This window comes from Dromiciops gliroides, chromosome 2, assembly GCF_019393635.1.
Source record: "Dromiciops gliroides isolate mDroGli1 chromosome 2, mDroGli1.pri, whole genome shotgun sequence".
Taxonomy (NCBI): Eukaryota; Metazoa; Chordata; class Mammalia; order Microbiotheria; family Microbiotheriidae; genus Dromiciops; species Dromiciops gliroides.
The window spans coordinates 508,457,743-508,475,342 of record NC_057862.1 but is presented as its reverse complement, the minus strand read 5'-3'; the positions used below and the strand labels follow the sequence as shown (position 1 = coordinate 508,475,342).

Below are 17,600 nucleotides of genomic sequence, written 5' to 3'. Positions count from 1 at the left end.
GTTTTTCTGAAATTTGCCTGCTCATCGTTTCTTACCACATAGTAGTATTCCATTACATTCATATACCACAACTTGTTCAGCCATTCCCCAATTGATGGGTACTCCCTCAATTTCCAATTCTTTGCCACCACAGGAAGAGCTGCTATAAATATTTGTGTACATTTGGGTCCTTTTCCCTTTTATATGATCTCTTTGGGATAAATACCTAGTAGTAGTATCACTGGGTCAAAGGGTATGGACAGACACATAGCCGTTGGGCATAGTTCCAAATTGCTCTCCAGAATGGTTGGATCAGTTCACAACTCCACCAACAATGAATTAGTGTTCCAATTTTTTCACAGCTTCTCCAACATTTATTATTTTCATTTTTTGTCATATTAGCCACTCAGGGTTTTTTTAATTTGTATTTTTCTAATCAATGGTGATTTAGAGCATTTTTTCTTATGGCAATAGATAGCTTTGATTTCATCTGAAAACTGCCTGTTCATATCCTTTGACCATCAAATATGCTTTCTTAAAACAGCCACTCAACTCCAAAAGATATCTGGAAGAAGTGCTCCTAAACCTCTTTTGGGGAAGAATTGCAGAAATTATTACACATCTAGACCCACTTTATCATGGCCACAGGACTATTCATTAAGACTAATCTGTTGCACCCCACTCTGACCAGTGGATAAATGTAGTCCCTGTAACAGTTCTTCAATCACATGCAGAGAATCCACCTCATATTTTTCTTCTGTGTATGAACTCATTCATTCATTCATCCATTCAATAACTAAGGCTTGATTAAAGGAACATTTAAGCACCACTGGCAATACCCAATTGGCTCAACTGTGGGTGAATAAAGGAAAAGTGCACTTGAGAAATGAAAAAAAGAATTGAAATTCCATTTGGATAATCATGTCTCAGCAAATATATTACAACATTTAATACTAAAATAATGATGCTCCTGACACATTATCACATGTCCAGGTAAAGTTTATTTAACCATAATATATTTCTGGTAGCAGTATTTGAAGGAACTATAACACTATTTAAAATAAAACTATATAAACTAATATATATGTGTGTATATGTGTATGTACATATGTATACACACACACACACACACACACACACAAACCAAAAAAGAAATTGAGGGAAAATCATGTTTAATTCACTTTTTGTTGCCCTTGGACAAATTATCCACACTGAATTTTGAACTTCTCATACTGATATTATCACCCACTTTTAAGTGAACTGCCATCTCTGTAGACTTTTCCTTCTAGAAAGGACCCTACGGTTGACCTTGAGTTCCAGCCAGAAGAGGTGCTCTGAACCAATAGTTACTCATTTCTCCCATTCCAGGTCAAACATAATCCCAAAATAGCAAGTCATGGCATGGAGAAGACATCCTTGCCCAGCAACCCATTTTGTATCACTATGAGCAGAGATACTGGGCCTGTAGGAAGCAGCAATGCATTGGAATGAGAACTACACTTGGATTCAGGAAAGCTGTGAATTTCATTTCTGCCCCCTTCCCTAACCATACTTACCAGTTGTATGATCTTAGGCAAGTCATTTAACCTTTATGAACTTCAGTTTCCCAATATGAGAAATGTATAATAATGATAGAACCAACCTCACAGGTTTGTTATCAGTTAAACTAAAGAATATGCTAGTAAATGTTAACAACCACATGACATAGACTTTAATTTACATTATTAACACTTTTTCCATCATTTTCTTAGGTCTAGACAATCAAAAAAATAATAATCAAGTCCTGATTTGTAGCATTTGCCAATTTCCAAGCTGTAAACATTCACACAGAAAATTTAACAACTGGCTCTCCAAGCAGGATCCAGCAAATGACTAGGCTCAACCTTAAAGTTACATAAGTACAAACTATCATTTTGTTGTTATTGTTGCTCCTGACAAGGAAGAGAAAGAAAAGAAAGGTTGTATAAGAAGGCAGTTTCCCTTCTCTTTCTGAGCTGTATTGTCAGAGTGTAGCTTCCTTATATTAAGGAAGTTTCCAAACTTTTAAACATCAGAGGATCATATTCTCAAAGAGAGGCACAAAAACATTTCCCGAAGAGAAACATTTATTACATCTTATTTGAATATCTTAAAGCATAAAAAACTATCACCAAGAACATGTGTGTCTGAAGAGGAGGTGAGCCAGTCACAATGAGGGGTGGGCGGCTGCACAGGTCCCCACAAAATATTAAAGAACTAGAGAAACATCTCCAGCACATTGGGTAGATTTTCTGTGGAAGATTCATATAAATGGACACAAATCACAGAAAATGAGAAGTGTTAAATAAATACATATTCTGTTTAAAACTCCATATAAATGTCAGTTACTAACACATGTATCAGTGGAAAACTGCAGGTAGTACAAATATCAATAACCATGAATCTATCCAAGTTTTGTTTGGCTTACTCATCTAGCTATTTCTCCTCATTAGGTATACTGTAGGCTTACAAACCCGTTGTGCCACTTTGGTTTCAAGAGGGAAAGAAAAGCATCAGTGGTTTGGGTATTTTGGCCTCATGGTTCTCAAATGTTTTATTCCCACACTTCTGTCTGAAGATTTCCCAACACCCATCTACAAAACCAGAAATAGGAGAAAAATAAAAATAGCGATCTATGGTTCATTTTGCAGGCAATTTTTTCAGATGTTCTGTAGTTCTAATTTCTTTAGTCAATTTCACTGATGAGATTAAAGGCAACAGGGAGAAAAGTCATAGGGAAGAAGGAGGAAGTGAAGAGGGACAGCTCACTCCAGTCAAAGAGCACATTGAACATTGTAGCTGCCATTGGTACCAAACAACCTCTTGAATTTTGGCAGCTACTGTCTCCATAAACTCCTCAGTTCTTCTCCTATGATCCTCCTTTAGGGATCCATAGATACCTATGACCCCAGCCCTGAATTTAAAGTATGCAACAAATCACGTTTTCACATCTGTTCTTCACAAACTTCCCTCTTCCTATCTTTCCAGTCTTCGTAGACTTTACTCTCCATATTCTGTACCATTGAGACATGTCCTTGGCCATGACACTCCATGTCCATGTATTTCCATTGGCTGTCCCCTCTCCCCACCTTCATGCCTGAAATACACTCTCCTTACCCCTGGCTCTCAGAATCTTTGGCTTCCTTCAAGACTTCACTAAAATGCTTCTTCCTATAGGAGGTTTTACCTGGTGGCAAACTCCAATACCAGCTTAATGCTCTATGCCATGCTTCCTCTCTGTGTTACATATTGACATTTAAAACATTTTCATTTTCCACAGTTTAGTTTCATTTAGGCTAAACGTAATTATTTTTTCAAGATCTGAGATCACCAATACTGATGTGATTATTTTTTAAATGTACCTTATTTATAAGGTGCTTTTCATACAAATACAGTGTAAAAAGGTGTAATATAGCTATTATTATCCCTAGTTTGCTGATATAGAAACTGAGACTCAGAGATGCTAAATAAATGTCCCAGATTTACAGAAATGGCAAATATCAAGGCTATAATTTGAACAGGCCCCAAAATCCATTGTTCTTTCAATTATACCATGCTGCCTCATTGTTATCAGATAAAATAGTAGGGTTCTCAACTACCAGAATCCAGCAAGTAAACCTCTGGCAGGTTCCCTTTCTTTTGCCATTGGATTTATTGTTCAATCCTTTGTCAGTTGTGTCTGACTCTTTATGATCCCATTTGAGGTTTTCTTGGCAAAGATACTGGAGCGGTTTGCCATTTCCTCTAATTCATTTTTAACATATGAGGAAACTAAGGCAAACAAGGTTAAGTAACTTGCCCAGGATATACAACTAGTAAGTGTCTCAGGTCAGACTTGAACTCAGGGAAAAGAGTCTTCCTGACTCTACACCCAGCACTTTGTGCACTATAATGCCACCTAGCTGCCCTTTGCCTTTGGTGGATCCTCCATTATTTCTTAGGTTAAAATTCTGTGCTTTGAAATCAGAAGTAAGCATTGGGTGACAGAGTAGGAAGAACAGCACTATTTAGTGGAATTAATAAAAGACCAAGTTGAAATGAAACAAAGTTCAGAACCATAACAACTAACTCTCATTGTTGTATGCAACTGGCAATATGAATATTAATGAGCAGTACCTGAAACATCTTCTTTGCCCATATGCATACTTCTTTTCATTCTGTTCCTCTATTTATTTCTCTCTCCTTCCTTTTCTTCTGCTATGCCTTAGCCAAAAACATCCATGAGTATCATGTGGTTTCACTAGTAGCATTCAGTGCTCAAAAAGATCCCAACCCCAATTTTAGCTGATACTCATCATTGCTTACATATGACAACAAATATTGACACTATCCTACCAGAAAACCTAGGTTAATGGAAAAAATTCTGTAGCAGTACTGGAAAATCTTTTGTAACATTAAAAATAAAATGACCCTGGAGATTGGAGATTTAACCTTCTTCATCCTTTCTCATTAAGAGACTGGCTACTGAAAACCTGCAGGAACATTATACCATGCAAGTGGAGAAAGCAATCAAAAGGAAAGAAAAGCATGGTGCAATGGAGGAAACGCTAGATTAGGAGACCCCAGGTTTATACAAGATACTTTACTTTTCTGGGTCTCAATTTCCTCACATGTGAAAATAGATGATTAGAATAATTGACATCCAAATTTCTTTGAACTCTAAAATTCTCTTCTAGTCTAGTTTAACCAAAAAACTGCATCAAGGGAATGGAATTCCATAATACATTTTTTGTCAGAAAGGTTCCAGAGGTCAGCAATCACATACATACATAGTCTGTATGGGAAGACCCCAAGTGGGGACACTGGAGATAAATATACTTTTTTCTTTTATTTCTATCAACTCATCAATCTAGGATGGAAAGTATGATGATTGTACTTCCATCAGTATTCACATAAACTCTTACATCTATGATTGGAAACAGTTGAGGCCCCAGGGACAGGGGAGGCAGACAATGTCACTCTCCATTTCCAGAAAAGCTAACAAGGTTTTGGATAAATGGATTTGTCAGGATCTGGAGTATATCTGAGAACATAAATGAAATTCAGTATATTATTGCTTCAAGGCTGGTGATTACACCAATATCCCATTTGTGTATGGGCTACTGTCTACATATTATTTCTATCTTTTTGACTAATGGAAGAATGCCAAACAAGTTCCTTTCAAGAGAATTTTTTGTAGCTATGGAAAGTATGTGTTATTTCCAAATTTTAAGTATAACAGGAAAACATAGTGAAATATCCCTGAAGTGATACATAATCTGATTTTAACCTAAACTTGCACAGCTTTCTCATCTTCCAAAATGTATTATTTTATTGAAGAGAAAAAGTTTTTTGTACCAAAAAGTCATCCTGAATGTAAAGCTGGTAAATTACTATTCTTTTCTTACTCTCATCAAGTTGTTAGACAGCATCTTGCAAAGAGGAGTCATATGCTTTGTCATTCTATAAGCACCCTGGAACATCACCATAGCACAGGGCTGAAAATGCAGGATATGAGACTAGAGAAGAGGCTATGCTCTAATGAGGACTTCTTGGTATCATAAGTTCTAAGTTCCTTAGGCTCCATTCTGAATAGTCTAGATTCCACTCTATAGTAAAGAATAACATTGTGAAGTTCCATTTCATTTGCAGGACATGAAATGGAAACTGTCTCATAGAAACTTGTGTATTTAGGAAATGGTTTACATATTCTAGAATGAAAGGACAAATAAATAAGACCAGCCATGATTCAAAATAAAATAAAGTACAAACAATTGTCCATTGCATTGTTTATTTAAATATTTTGTCATCAGCAATATCATAACATTTTCAAGGTATTTAAATTCAGTTTCACAATTGTATTTTTGAAAGTATACTGTATACTCCACTCCCATAAAGCAACATTGGAAGCCAAAGATTTTCTGCTGAATAGCAAAAGTCAACTAGCCATGGTTTTTACACTAAAATGTACGATTCACTCCCTTAATGAAGATAGTGTAAAAAGTATATAGCCAAGAGAAAGGTTTCACTATTCAGCACCTCAAACTGAAAATGTGGCAAGTTTGTTGTGTTTTTTCTTCCCAAAAGCTAGACTTAAAGATAATTCAAACATTTTGTGTATTAAATTATAATAAATTAGTTTGAGTCTAATCAAGTGACTATAATAACAACTGCATGTGGAAAAAATAACATTTAATCAGGACTTTTAAACATTAGTTTGAATGCATGTCAGTCTATAGGCAGAAAGATACTTCTGGCAAACGAAGCTTCACATTTTCAAAAACGGCTCTGAGGGAAGAAAGGAACTCTACAGCTCGGGTGTGGAGGTGTGTGTTTATCTAGAAATACTTCCCCTGCACACACTGTACCTGAGTACACTGGCTTTGATGTATATATTGTGTGGAGGTGTATGAATTTATCTTGTTAAGACCCATACACCTCCATACAGTGTAAATGCGTAGCTCCCTTTTGGTTAGGGGGAGGGGGAGGAGGAAGGGCATTTTTTTATATTCTCTCTTAGAAATTTCTGACTCTATTATATGAAATGCATTCCCATGCATCCATTCTCTGCCTTTTCCTTAAGTTGATTCTCTAAAAATACATAGTTATAAATTCATTTAATTTCCCTCTGCTTTTCATAAAATTTTATACTTAGTGCACAAAAGAGAAAAAAGGGAGAAAATGGCATCCCAACTTTATGTGCAAATAAGCATCTTCCAATTTTATTTATATTACACATCAACTATCATCATTCGAAGTAAAGCTGTCTGAGATTTTTAAAAAACCTATCAAATTCAACATTTTCCTTATACATGGTCCTGTTTAAGGAGAGGGGGATAAACATACAGTATTATGAAAATATTAATATTTATTTTTAAAGCTCAAAGGGACAAACTCTTTAACAAATATGAAATACCATCAAAGTACACTTTTGTTAAACATAAAAATGCCTTTAGAATGTTTTTGCATTTTAAGGAACTATGCCAAAGACTAAGCTGTAATATATAGGCAATTCAGGTAAATTACCTCTTGCAGGCTTTTAATTTTTCTTTTCATTATAAGTGAATTGACTTACTGAACATGTGCAGGAATTAAGTATCTATCGTTACCCATTATCAAAGATGCTGCTTGCAAAACCAGAGAAGGAAACTCAGTAACAAGGTAGGCTGCCAGTTTTGAATGAAACTGTTTGCTGGTGCCGATAACTACTTCAAATATCTTTTGAATTGCATCCATGGCAAGGAAAGCTCTATGCTCTGGGTTACAGAGCCCATTTTATTAATGAGCCCATTTAAAATATGTTCTTTTAGGGAATCTGGTAATGCTTCTCTGGAAAGCATTGATTTGGATGAATTACATTTTTGATAAGTAATCCTTGGTGAGCACTTGTTGCTAAATAAAATGAGTGGCTCAGAAAGCAGAACAGTCCCAGTGACTTATTTTAAATCGCAAACATCTTAAAGGCTCCAGATATTTCATTTTAATACAATGGGTAGGCACAGTGATGAAGCTCTCTAAGGGGTGACTTATGAATGAAATTGCCAATATTCTTGCCGATGCTTGCAAACCAATGGCAGTCGACTATTCACTGGTCATGTTCAGGTGCCGCACTGTGAATACATACTGTTCCCTGATTATATTCCTAGTCAACTTTAAAATATCGGCTATTTTTATCTAGATAGTGGAGAACTGACACAAACTAGTATCTATATATATATATATATATATTTTTTAAAAGATGGGGTTCAATATTGAAATTTAGAGACTTGTAAACCTGTGCACGAGGCAAGGCTAAAAAAATGTCTCAGTTTAATAGGGGAGGAAGTAAGAGGGCAAAAAATCCTGGCAAGACGCACCTAATCCATAAATTTCAATCTATGTAGGCACCTGCTCACTTGTTATAAAGTTCCCCAGAGCTAAAGCCCTTCATGAATGAATCTTAAAAGGTAAGACCTAGTAACCCAGTGTTCCCATGGACCCCTGTCAAACTGTGTGTACTCCAAAGCATGCTTTATCAAAAATCATCATACTCCCTGCGATCGGCTTAAAAATATGAAATCTCTTCTGATTAGGATGGAATATATCTGGTTTCCCCTGAATATTAGTATTTATTGTTCCCTACATTTCAAAAGGGTTTCTATTTTTTACCAGGTAGCACTACCCAGCTTGGAAATCAAATAGCTTCTGATTTTCTTTCACCTTATTTAATGCAGCTGATAAGAGATACAGAATCTTTCACTGTACTTGGCATTACAAAGGAATCCTCATTATAGGCTTTTCCTCCTCATTGTTTTCATATAAAATACAGGTTTTAATAACTGCAGGTCCCTGGATATATTAATTCCCAAATGAATGCTGAAATCAGCGGCACAGCTGCTGCATCTCTGATACATGGGACTAGGAACCCGCCGATACTTCTTACATTTAGAGATTGCCTTGGTATTCAGCGATCATCCTATTTCCAGTTCATTGTAGCCTGGGAACTTGCCTTCTTAGAATTGCATGAATGTAGTTTTAGCTTGTTTTCTAATACCTCTTCCCCAAATTCACCCTGGGCAATTAAGGTGCACCCTGTATTGCAGTCAGATTAAGCCCCTCCTGAGATGCTACTACACCATCTAGCAAAAGCTAAGTATTTTACTTATTAAGCCAGAGCAACCTCTGGCTTGTAAGGGAAAGGGAGGAAATAACATGGTGCAAAGTAACGAGGGGAAAAGCAGCTGTCAGAAATTAACTAGTTTCTAGATAATTAACACATTATTTTTCTACCTGATGCCATGGGGCTGAATGAAGTAGACACGGAAGGTACAAAAAAGTAAGAAATTAGTCATCCTTGACTTACCGTGGAAAGACTATTGCTGCACTGCTTACAGCATCCAAATGCATAGAGCACGAAGCTTCTCACCAAACAGGCAGCTGTGTGCTCAGTGAGCAATTCAAAATCATTGCAAAAAAAATTAAGGCCAGAGATTGCAAAGTAGGTATCCACAGATCTGGTTAGTCACAGCTTGCACTAGCCTGCTACAGAGCTCTGCAAAACAAGTATACTGCAGCAGTGGGGCAAGCATAGGATTGCAATGCATGTCCCATATATTCAAGCATAATAGAAAACATGGATCTGGAGTTTATTCCATGTGGATGTGGGGGCTGTTTGGTACCGAGAAGGAATAGGAGGCTCCTCTCAAGTAATAGAATTAGAAATGAAGATTTATGCCTTAATTAGCGTGCAGTACAATTCCTCGGGATATCAACTACAGAAAGCAGGTGCCTCTGTCTCCTGTTTTTCAGATAAATGTCTCTAATCTCATTTCACAAATGATCCCTATTTAGACAGGAGCCACCTATTGTGATGATATCATTTGCTCTAGTAGCCATAAATGGGCAACTTCCTAGAGGACGTCACAGTTGCTGACGACAGGAATCTTTATAATATTGAGTGGGCAGGGTGCTTGATGAGGGCCCCCATCAATCTATAGCAGTTTCTGCTAATGTTGTATCATAGATCCTGCATAACCATCTGAGAAGCTGCAAATGCAGGGGAGGGGTGCGTGTGTGTGTGTGTGTGTGTGTGTGTGTGTGTGTGTGTGTGTGTGTGCAGGCAGAGAAACCCACTCAAACTGCTTGCTGGAGCCTATTAGCAACTCCTCACAGAGCTGTAGAAGGAGCAAAGAAGATCAAATCATAGGCACAGAAAACAATGGCACATTTTCAAAAGCACGCTGGCATCTGAAAAACAGAACCCTGAGACTAAATCCATTGAGTTGACAGCTTCTTGCTGGAAAAGGGAAGAAATACTTTTTGTTTGTTTGCTTGCTTGTTTCTAGCCATTCTGACAATAAAAGCCAGGAAGGTTTAAGAAACTTTTAAAATATTAAGTACTCAGACTCTACCCACCGTGACCCATGCTATGGCTTACTAATGCCTTTTGGGGTTTAGAGTATGTAAACTCTGTGACTTAAAACTCCCTAATAGTTAGAATAGTTTTGAGGCAGAGGAAGATATAAAAGGGAAGTTCCACTCTCTAAATTATTGTGATGCTCTGAAACTGTAATCTTAAGTAAACTTTAACAATAAGCAAAATGTGTTGTTACTATTGTGTTCTGTGTTGTGTGTTGTTGTTTTTTTTGTTTGTTTTTTGGTCAATGTGCATTTTGAAAAGCTGCACGTGCAAAGATGTGTATATACACATAGAAATTTATATATGTATAAATGTGTATATATATATATATGCCCATATATACATACACAAATACATATTTGGCTGTAATTTCTTGCTCTTTAAAAGAAATCTTTTGGAATTATGTACTGAAAATATTTAAGGAAAATGAATGCTCAGACACTTAATACTATGTACCAGGCACTGTGCTAAGCTTCAGAGGTACGGCAAAAAACTGTTCTTGTTCTGAAGGAACTTACAATCTAATCAGGGTGATAAAATGCAAACAGCTATGTACAAATAAGAAATAGGCAACACAATTTGGAGGTAACCTCAGAGAGAAGACATTAATTAGTGAAAAGTGTGCAAAGACAACTTTTAATGTTTATGTTCCTCTTTTTCAAGGGAGAAACATAAGTTCTCAGTAAATTTTGATTCTCTTACCAAATATATAGCACAATTCATTGTAACCAACCTGCATTTAGAAAATGACATGAGAATGTGTAAAACATGGGGTTCCACACTTGGATTCCTTCCCCTCCACTTCCAAGAACTGTACCCTGAATGAAAATGTGAGCTGAAGAGAGCTTTCAGAAAGTGGCTAATTGGTCTGTTAATCTGCACATCACCTTTGCAGTCTGACTAGGTGGCCTCCCAGATAGATTTTTCCCTTGTATTGCCTAATATGCATATCCTGGTATTCTCAATCATGAAATTTTTCCTTATTGAAGGGGATGCAGACTTTTGAGAAGTTCTCTTACAGTGATCATGCTCAAGCCATTTACTTTTCTGAGGTCAGGGTCATTTGTCCCAAATAAATTATGTATCTTTGTCATTTCTTTTAAAGAGCAAGAAATTCCTTCCCCCTGAAAATTCAACTATACTATTACAACCTACACACACACACACACATACACGATACATTGCTGTACAGATATGATACGTGATTATATATTAATATCTATGTTTATGTGTATGCATATTTCTTGTCTCCCTAACAGAATGTAAGCTCTTTGGGGACAGGGACTAGTTTTTTTTTTGTTGTTCTTTCATATTTTGCTAAACACAGTACCTATTAAGTAGTAAGTGATTAATAAATGCTTGTTGAATGATTGAATGTTATAGACTAGGTGAGAGCATCCCACACATGAAAAGGCCAAAGCTCCAAGGACTTAAGGATTGTTTAAGGACACTTGATAGTATATTCTAGACACAAACTCAAATTTCTTGTCTCAGACTGCTGCCTTTCTCATTATGTAACATACTTTAAAGTTCAATAAAGCATCTGGACCAGCTATATGTACAAAGGTTCATCCTGCATAGAAGCAAACATAGACCTTGTCTAGAAACTTTACAGTTTATCAAAAGTCTATTTTGGCCCCTTTGTTTTATTGTTAAAATTAGACCTTTCAAACCAGTACTAAGAAACTACTGACCATGCTTTTTATCACTTCATTCAATCTTAAAAAAAAAACACAACCATGATTAACTCAGAATTCCTTATTTACTAGATTGGATAAGTATTGCACCTAACATACTCTATTAGAATTATTTTAAAACTAATTATAAGTATGAATTTATAAGAAAAAACAGCTCATCTACTTATGAGCTTAATCTATAGTGCTTGTTTTGGTAATCTGTTGATGTTGATATACACGTATACATATATGTAAATATTTATATAAATTGTTAAGAAATCATTAGTCAAGCCTCTGTTCCACTATTTATTCAATGAGGGAAGAAGGAGAGAGCAATATTGGAATAGTTCTAGACTTAAATAGTTCTAATTACCAATAATTGCATCAAGTCTGTGATCACCATTTTCTTATTTCTTTATCTTTGGAGAGGAAATAAATTTGTTCTAGGGATCTGAGTTCATTACTAAAGCTCAGTCTGCAGTTTCAAGTAAAATAAGATCCTCACAGCATCTACAATGCTATTTACCTGAGTTCCTTCAGGGCAGGGACCTGCACTTTTAAAACATGAAAATATTTCTAGCTGTAAATAAATTAGGATCAGATGTCCATTGTCAAATCAGAGTTACTACTAGCCAAAGGAAATCTTACTGGTAAGCTCATTGTTTGAGGCCTCCTATAGACTTCCCTGTACTGCTTTGGGAACCAATTTGGACACAAAGCTACATGAAACCTTTGCCTATAGAAATATAGGATAGATATCATTTAGTTCTACACCCCCACCATTTTCCAACTGTGACAATTGGAGCGACGCCACCTGCTAGAGAGTTACTGTAGGAAAGCTGCACCATGAGGAGAAGGCGACTGGGGTCAAGCCATGTGTCTTGGAAGGTCAGTTCCTTGGCATCAGGAAGTGACATTTGATGTTTCTGGTTTAGACAGGAGGAAAGAATCATTGGGTCCTTTTTGTTCCTGACCTCGCCATGGCAGGTTGGATGATGGGGTCTCTTAGAAATAGTCAGATTTTGACCTTTTTCTCTCATCAATAGCTCCTAATGCTCCTTAATAAATGCCTAAAAAGTCTAAACTCTTGCTAAGGCTTCTAATTTATTGGTGACCACTCATTAGATTTTTAGACAGTATAGCTAGAATCTTAGCCACACCATTGAGGAAAATGAAGTCCAGAGAGGTTACTTCTTTTAAGTAATATTAAATTGAATCTGTGAAATGTTTTCATTATTCATAATATCACAAAATATTTATGGAATAAGGTTTATGAAATAAGTATTTACTTTATATTTCCAAGAATGCTGATTTTTCAAAAAGAGTTCTCTCCAAAATAGTTAAACAAATCACTATGGCATTGCTTTATATCTGTAAAAACATCCATTAGGAATATGGACAAATTTTCAAAATGCTATAGAGAAAGATGGTGGAAAGTTATAGATAGTATTGACCAACAATTCAGGAGAAAGAGTAGGTACAGAAAAAAGTAAGTCTACAAAAGGCTGATGTGAAAGTCAAGCAAGCAGGAGAATTTATAGGTTAAATTGGAAAGATAGAAAATAGTAAAAAAGCAATTGGAACAGATATATCAGCATTTCTATAACAAACTACTTTCACACAATCAATAAACATTTTAAGAGCTTACTACGTACTGTGCTGACACATCTATGATAATATAATCAACACATTTCAACTAACACTGCAACACTTGATGTAATATGTATGTAGTAGAAAGGGAATTAAAGAGAAAGATAGGAACAGCAACTAGTCTTGACCAATATACACAATATAAAGCAATATAGTTTTGAAAACACTCTATGATCCCTTTATAAGTTTTCTTAAATAGGAGATAATAACAAAGGTAAAAATATCACCCAATAATATTATCTTCTCCTTTAAAAAGTAACTGAAGGGCAGCTAGGTGGCGCAGTGCATAGAGCACCAGCCCTGGATTCAGGAGTACCTGAGTTCAGGTCCAGCCTCAGACACTTAACACTTACTAGCTGTGTGGCCCTGGGCAAGTCACTTAACCCCAATTGCCTCACTTAAAAAAAAAAGTAACTGAAGAACTCAGAATTATCAATATGCCTACTTTTTAATCTTTTTGAAATTATGAGAATGTTTGCAAATATTGAAAGGGCATGAAAATTAAATGAAAATATGAGTAGGTAACAAGTCTCTCACAAATTATTTTCTGAAGCACACCACATATTCAAAGTCATGATCCAAAGTCACACCATTGTCTGAAGAAAAATAAAAAATCCATTGTGTTCATTGTTGTTGATTTTTAAATGACTCTGTCAAAAAATATCACTTTGAAAATAATTTTCCAATAATGTCCCTCATGAATATGTTAAAGACCACACAAGATTCATTAGTAGATGAAACAACAGAGATAACTTTCTTGAATTATTTGATCATAAATATCTGATATGGCATAAAGAAGAAAGAGAGACATGCTCACCAAAGATTTTTGGAGATTTCCTGTGCAGAAAATAAATGACAGAAGTATTCCCTAAAGATGGTGAGGTCCTCTTGATATTACTATTTTAATTACATTATGCTGATTGAATCATTTCCAAATACTACAGAACCTCCTCAATGAGATTACTGTCCACTAAACAGAAGTTAGCCTAATAGTCTATACAAGAAAGACAAAATGGATAAAGAATGCCTATTTCCCAGATTATTCTATATATCTGGATGAGAAATTTGTTGCATTAGTCCATAGGAAGAGAGTGACAGAGACAGAGACAGAAAGGCAGGGATAGAGAGATAGAGAAAGGGAGATACAGAAAAACAGAAACAGAGTCAGCCTTCTCCATGACAGAAAACCCCAGCTTTTTAACACCAATACTTGATTAAAAATTGTAGGACATCACAATCTCTAAAGAATCAAAATAATGGGTCAACCAAAGAACAATGAAAATATGTATAATAGGGGTGACTATCCTGCATATTAGCAATTATAACTTATGTGCAAAAGACAAAGATATAAAACAATGACCACAGAAATATATGATATGGAAAAGGGGGAGCACAGTCAAGTAGCAAGAACAAGGGATAATAAATGGGCAGCCTAAGACATATAATAGCACCCACAATATGTTACAGGATTTAAAGGAAGATCTCCAATCCCTGTTGGGCACTTATAGAAGAATAAAAGTATACAGAATGAGAAGGCAGGGATGAATTGTGATCTGCACTGTTGGAAGAAATATCCACATTCAGGAGATTACAGATCACTTGAATTTTTGAAGTATATAACTCTAAGACTTAAGCCTTTGAAATGAGAGGTGGTGAGTGGGTGCTTTAATGAAACACAAATTTAAAAAGCTTTTTTCTCCCCTCTACTTTTAAACACTCAGGTTTCAAATCAATGTTTTATATCATTACATTCAATTAAGATCAATGTTCTTTTAGGTTTTGGTAACATGCTTTCAACCAGAAATGCTGGTATTACTAAATTTTCTCATGTTATTGAAAGATGACATAGCATCATGCTATTTGTAAATAAATCATTTCAAAGAGAACTATGACAAAGATATTTTCCAGCTGACAAGATCATCACTACTATCCACCAAGGTGGTATCTGATGCCACACAGCATGCAGCTTTCTGCTCTGGTTTTAGATGGTGTTAAATATTTGAACTTGAGACAATCCAATGCTTACAAAGAAATACAACCAATTAAAAGTTTGATTTACTTTTTAAAAGTGTTATAGATATAGATGTAACACTGGCAATATTTGCAGTATTGAAGAACTATCATCAAGAGGTTAAATGACTGAACCAGAGCCACATGGCTAGTAAGTATTGGAGTGGGAGTAGGATTAAATTAAGTCCCTACTGATTCCAAGTTCAGAGTCCTTTGCATTATACTACCATATTTATGCAAGAATTCTTGGCATATGTGTGTATGTGTCTGTCTGTCTCTGTGTATACTTTCAATAGTAGCTCTTATGGTTGCCTTTATCCCATGCTCATCAGAGAGCATGTAATTCTGGTTAAAACATTATGAACTGATAGTACTTAAAAGCAGATGAAATTTACATTTCATTTAAAACTCTTCAATTGAGCATGTGACCTTAACATTTGTTGTCCTAAGAGCAAACTATATTTAATTTTGCTTGTACTATTTGCATGTTTTCTGAAAGCAAAGCCAATTGTGTGTGTGTGTCAGGAGCAAAGAAGGCTATGATTATTTTGTTCTGGATGCTTATAAAAATGAAAACAAAAAAAGCATTAATGAAAATATTCAATAATGAAAACCCCTTTTAACTCATCCAGAATTAAAGAGATGAGGGGGAAAGGGAAGAGAGGTGAACCCTTCTAACATTTTGGTCATTAACAGTAATCTGCTCAAAGTTCCAAAAATATCTTTTAGATTTAGCCAATCAAATAACACTATAATCATGCAGTATAATTTCTACAAATGTGAATGTTCTTTCTAGATAAATCCAAAATTCTAAAAAAGAATAGAAAGAGAGAAGCACAGCATGATATAGAGAAAAGGGACCTTAGAAGTCATTTAGTACCATCCCCTTATTTTACAGATGAGGAAACTGTTCAGCTCAGAGAAGAAAATTAGCACTTGCCTAAGGTCATGCCCAGTAAGCTAACAGAGGATGAAGAAGAACTCAAATGTCTAGAGAATACTACATCCTTCTTGCTGCACCACTTGCTGTTTAAATTAATTAAATACATCAGTTGACTAAAATGTCATGGACACCTAGTCCAAAACAATTACAAAATATTATTAAAGTTAATTTAATGTTCCTATTTGTAAACACTGGTCATTTTCACTAAAAATTTAAAACCAACAAAATGGCTTCCAGAAATGCTACTGGGTTCTGCTCAATAACCAATGTGAAATCAAATTAAATCGATGGTATAAATTTGTTTCAAATACTAGGCAAATGAAAGAAATTGAATCATTTATTTAAAAAACCACACATTAGGGTTGTCAGTTCAAAGCATATCAAATAATTAAGTTTCATAGTACAGAGGATATTCAATCTTTTACTTTATAGAGGACAAAGCATTCGTGTGTGCATGGTAGAAGCAGTCATAGGTCAAACCAACAGGGTTTGCTCAGTGTTGCTACTTATATGGAAGAATAAAGCATTTGAAAGTGTGTTCAAAATGTTTCTTTCATTGAATAAGAAAGATGTCTTATTCATACAATAATGTTGACTAAAACTGAACACCATGTTCCAATTTATGACAGTTTTAAAAATACCAAGTTCCTTGTGATTCAAGGGTTTATTCTAGGTATCCTCAACATTCTTCACATTTCTCCCCTCCCCATGAATGAGTGATCAAAGGTAGTGTCATATTTTTTAAAGACTGATGTGGAATACAGAATCCTGTGTACATTTTTTGGTTTGGCAATTGAGGTTAAATGACTTGCCCAGGGTCACACAGCTAGTAAGTGTTAAGTGTCTGAGGCCGGATTTGAACTCAGGTCCTCCTGACTCCAGGGCCAGTACTCTATCCACTGCGCCATCTAGCTGCCCCTGTTCTGTGAACTTTTAAGGAGTTAAGAATGATTAAATTAAACATCCACAAAGTATTTTAATCCATGTTAAAGTAAAATGTACTCTGGGTGATATTATAGTTAATTCATTTTAAGAGATATTAAAGAAGTAACAGATATCCCCTTCTCAAAAAAAAATTAAGTATATGCAGTCATCAGACATTTTAAAGTACTACATTGCTTTTTCTTTGGGGTGTTTTAGTGTGTGTGTGTGTGTGTGTGTGTGTGTGTGTGTGTGTGTGTGTTTGAGATAAACAACAAACAACAACAACAACAACAACAATATTGGAAAGCACTTTCAGGAAAAACCCTAGGAGTAAAAACCTTCTATTATACTCAGTTTTCAGCACTTGCGAAGATGAACAGCTCCCAATTGTCCAATGTTAAATCTGAAACCAGGGAAAGAAAACCTGTGTAACATGAAAAGTATATGACTAGCTATAGATTTCTTTATACAAAAAGATCTAGTAAAGTTCAATTCTTTAAAAAACGTATTTTCCATTTTCTTG

The 17,600-nt window shown here is 35.5% G+C and overlaps 1 protein-coding gene across 9 annotated transcripts in view; it reads right to left on the bottom strand.

Moving 5' to 3' along the window:
• DLGAP2 (DLG associated protein 2) overlaps positions 1-17,600 on the bottom strand; it is a 1,236,668-nt gene that overhangs the window by 825,374 nt on the left and 393,694 nt on the right. For 4 of the 9 annotated variants that reach the window (XM_043984240.1, XM_043984243.1, XM_043984247.1 and 1 more), the window contains exon 1: positions 8,819-9,250. The exons of the other annotated variants lie outside the window; for them this stretch is intronic. The gene's annotated coding sequence lies outside the window, so the exon portion shown is untranslated. Of the gene's footprint in view, positions 1-8,818; positions 9,251-17,600 lie in introns of those variants that run through there. 9 annotated transcript variants of the gene reach the window in all.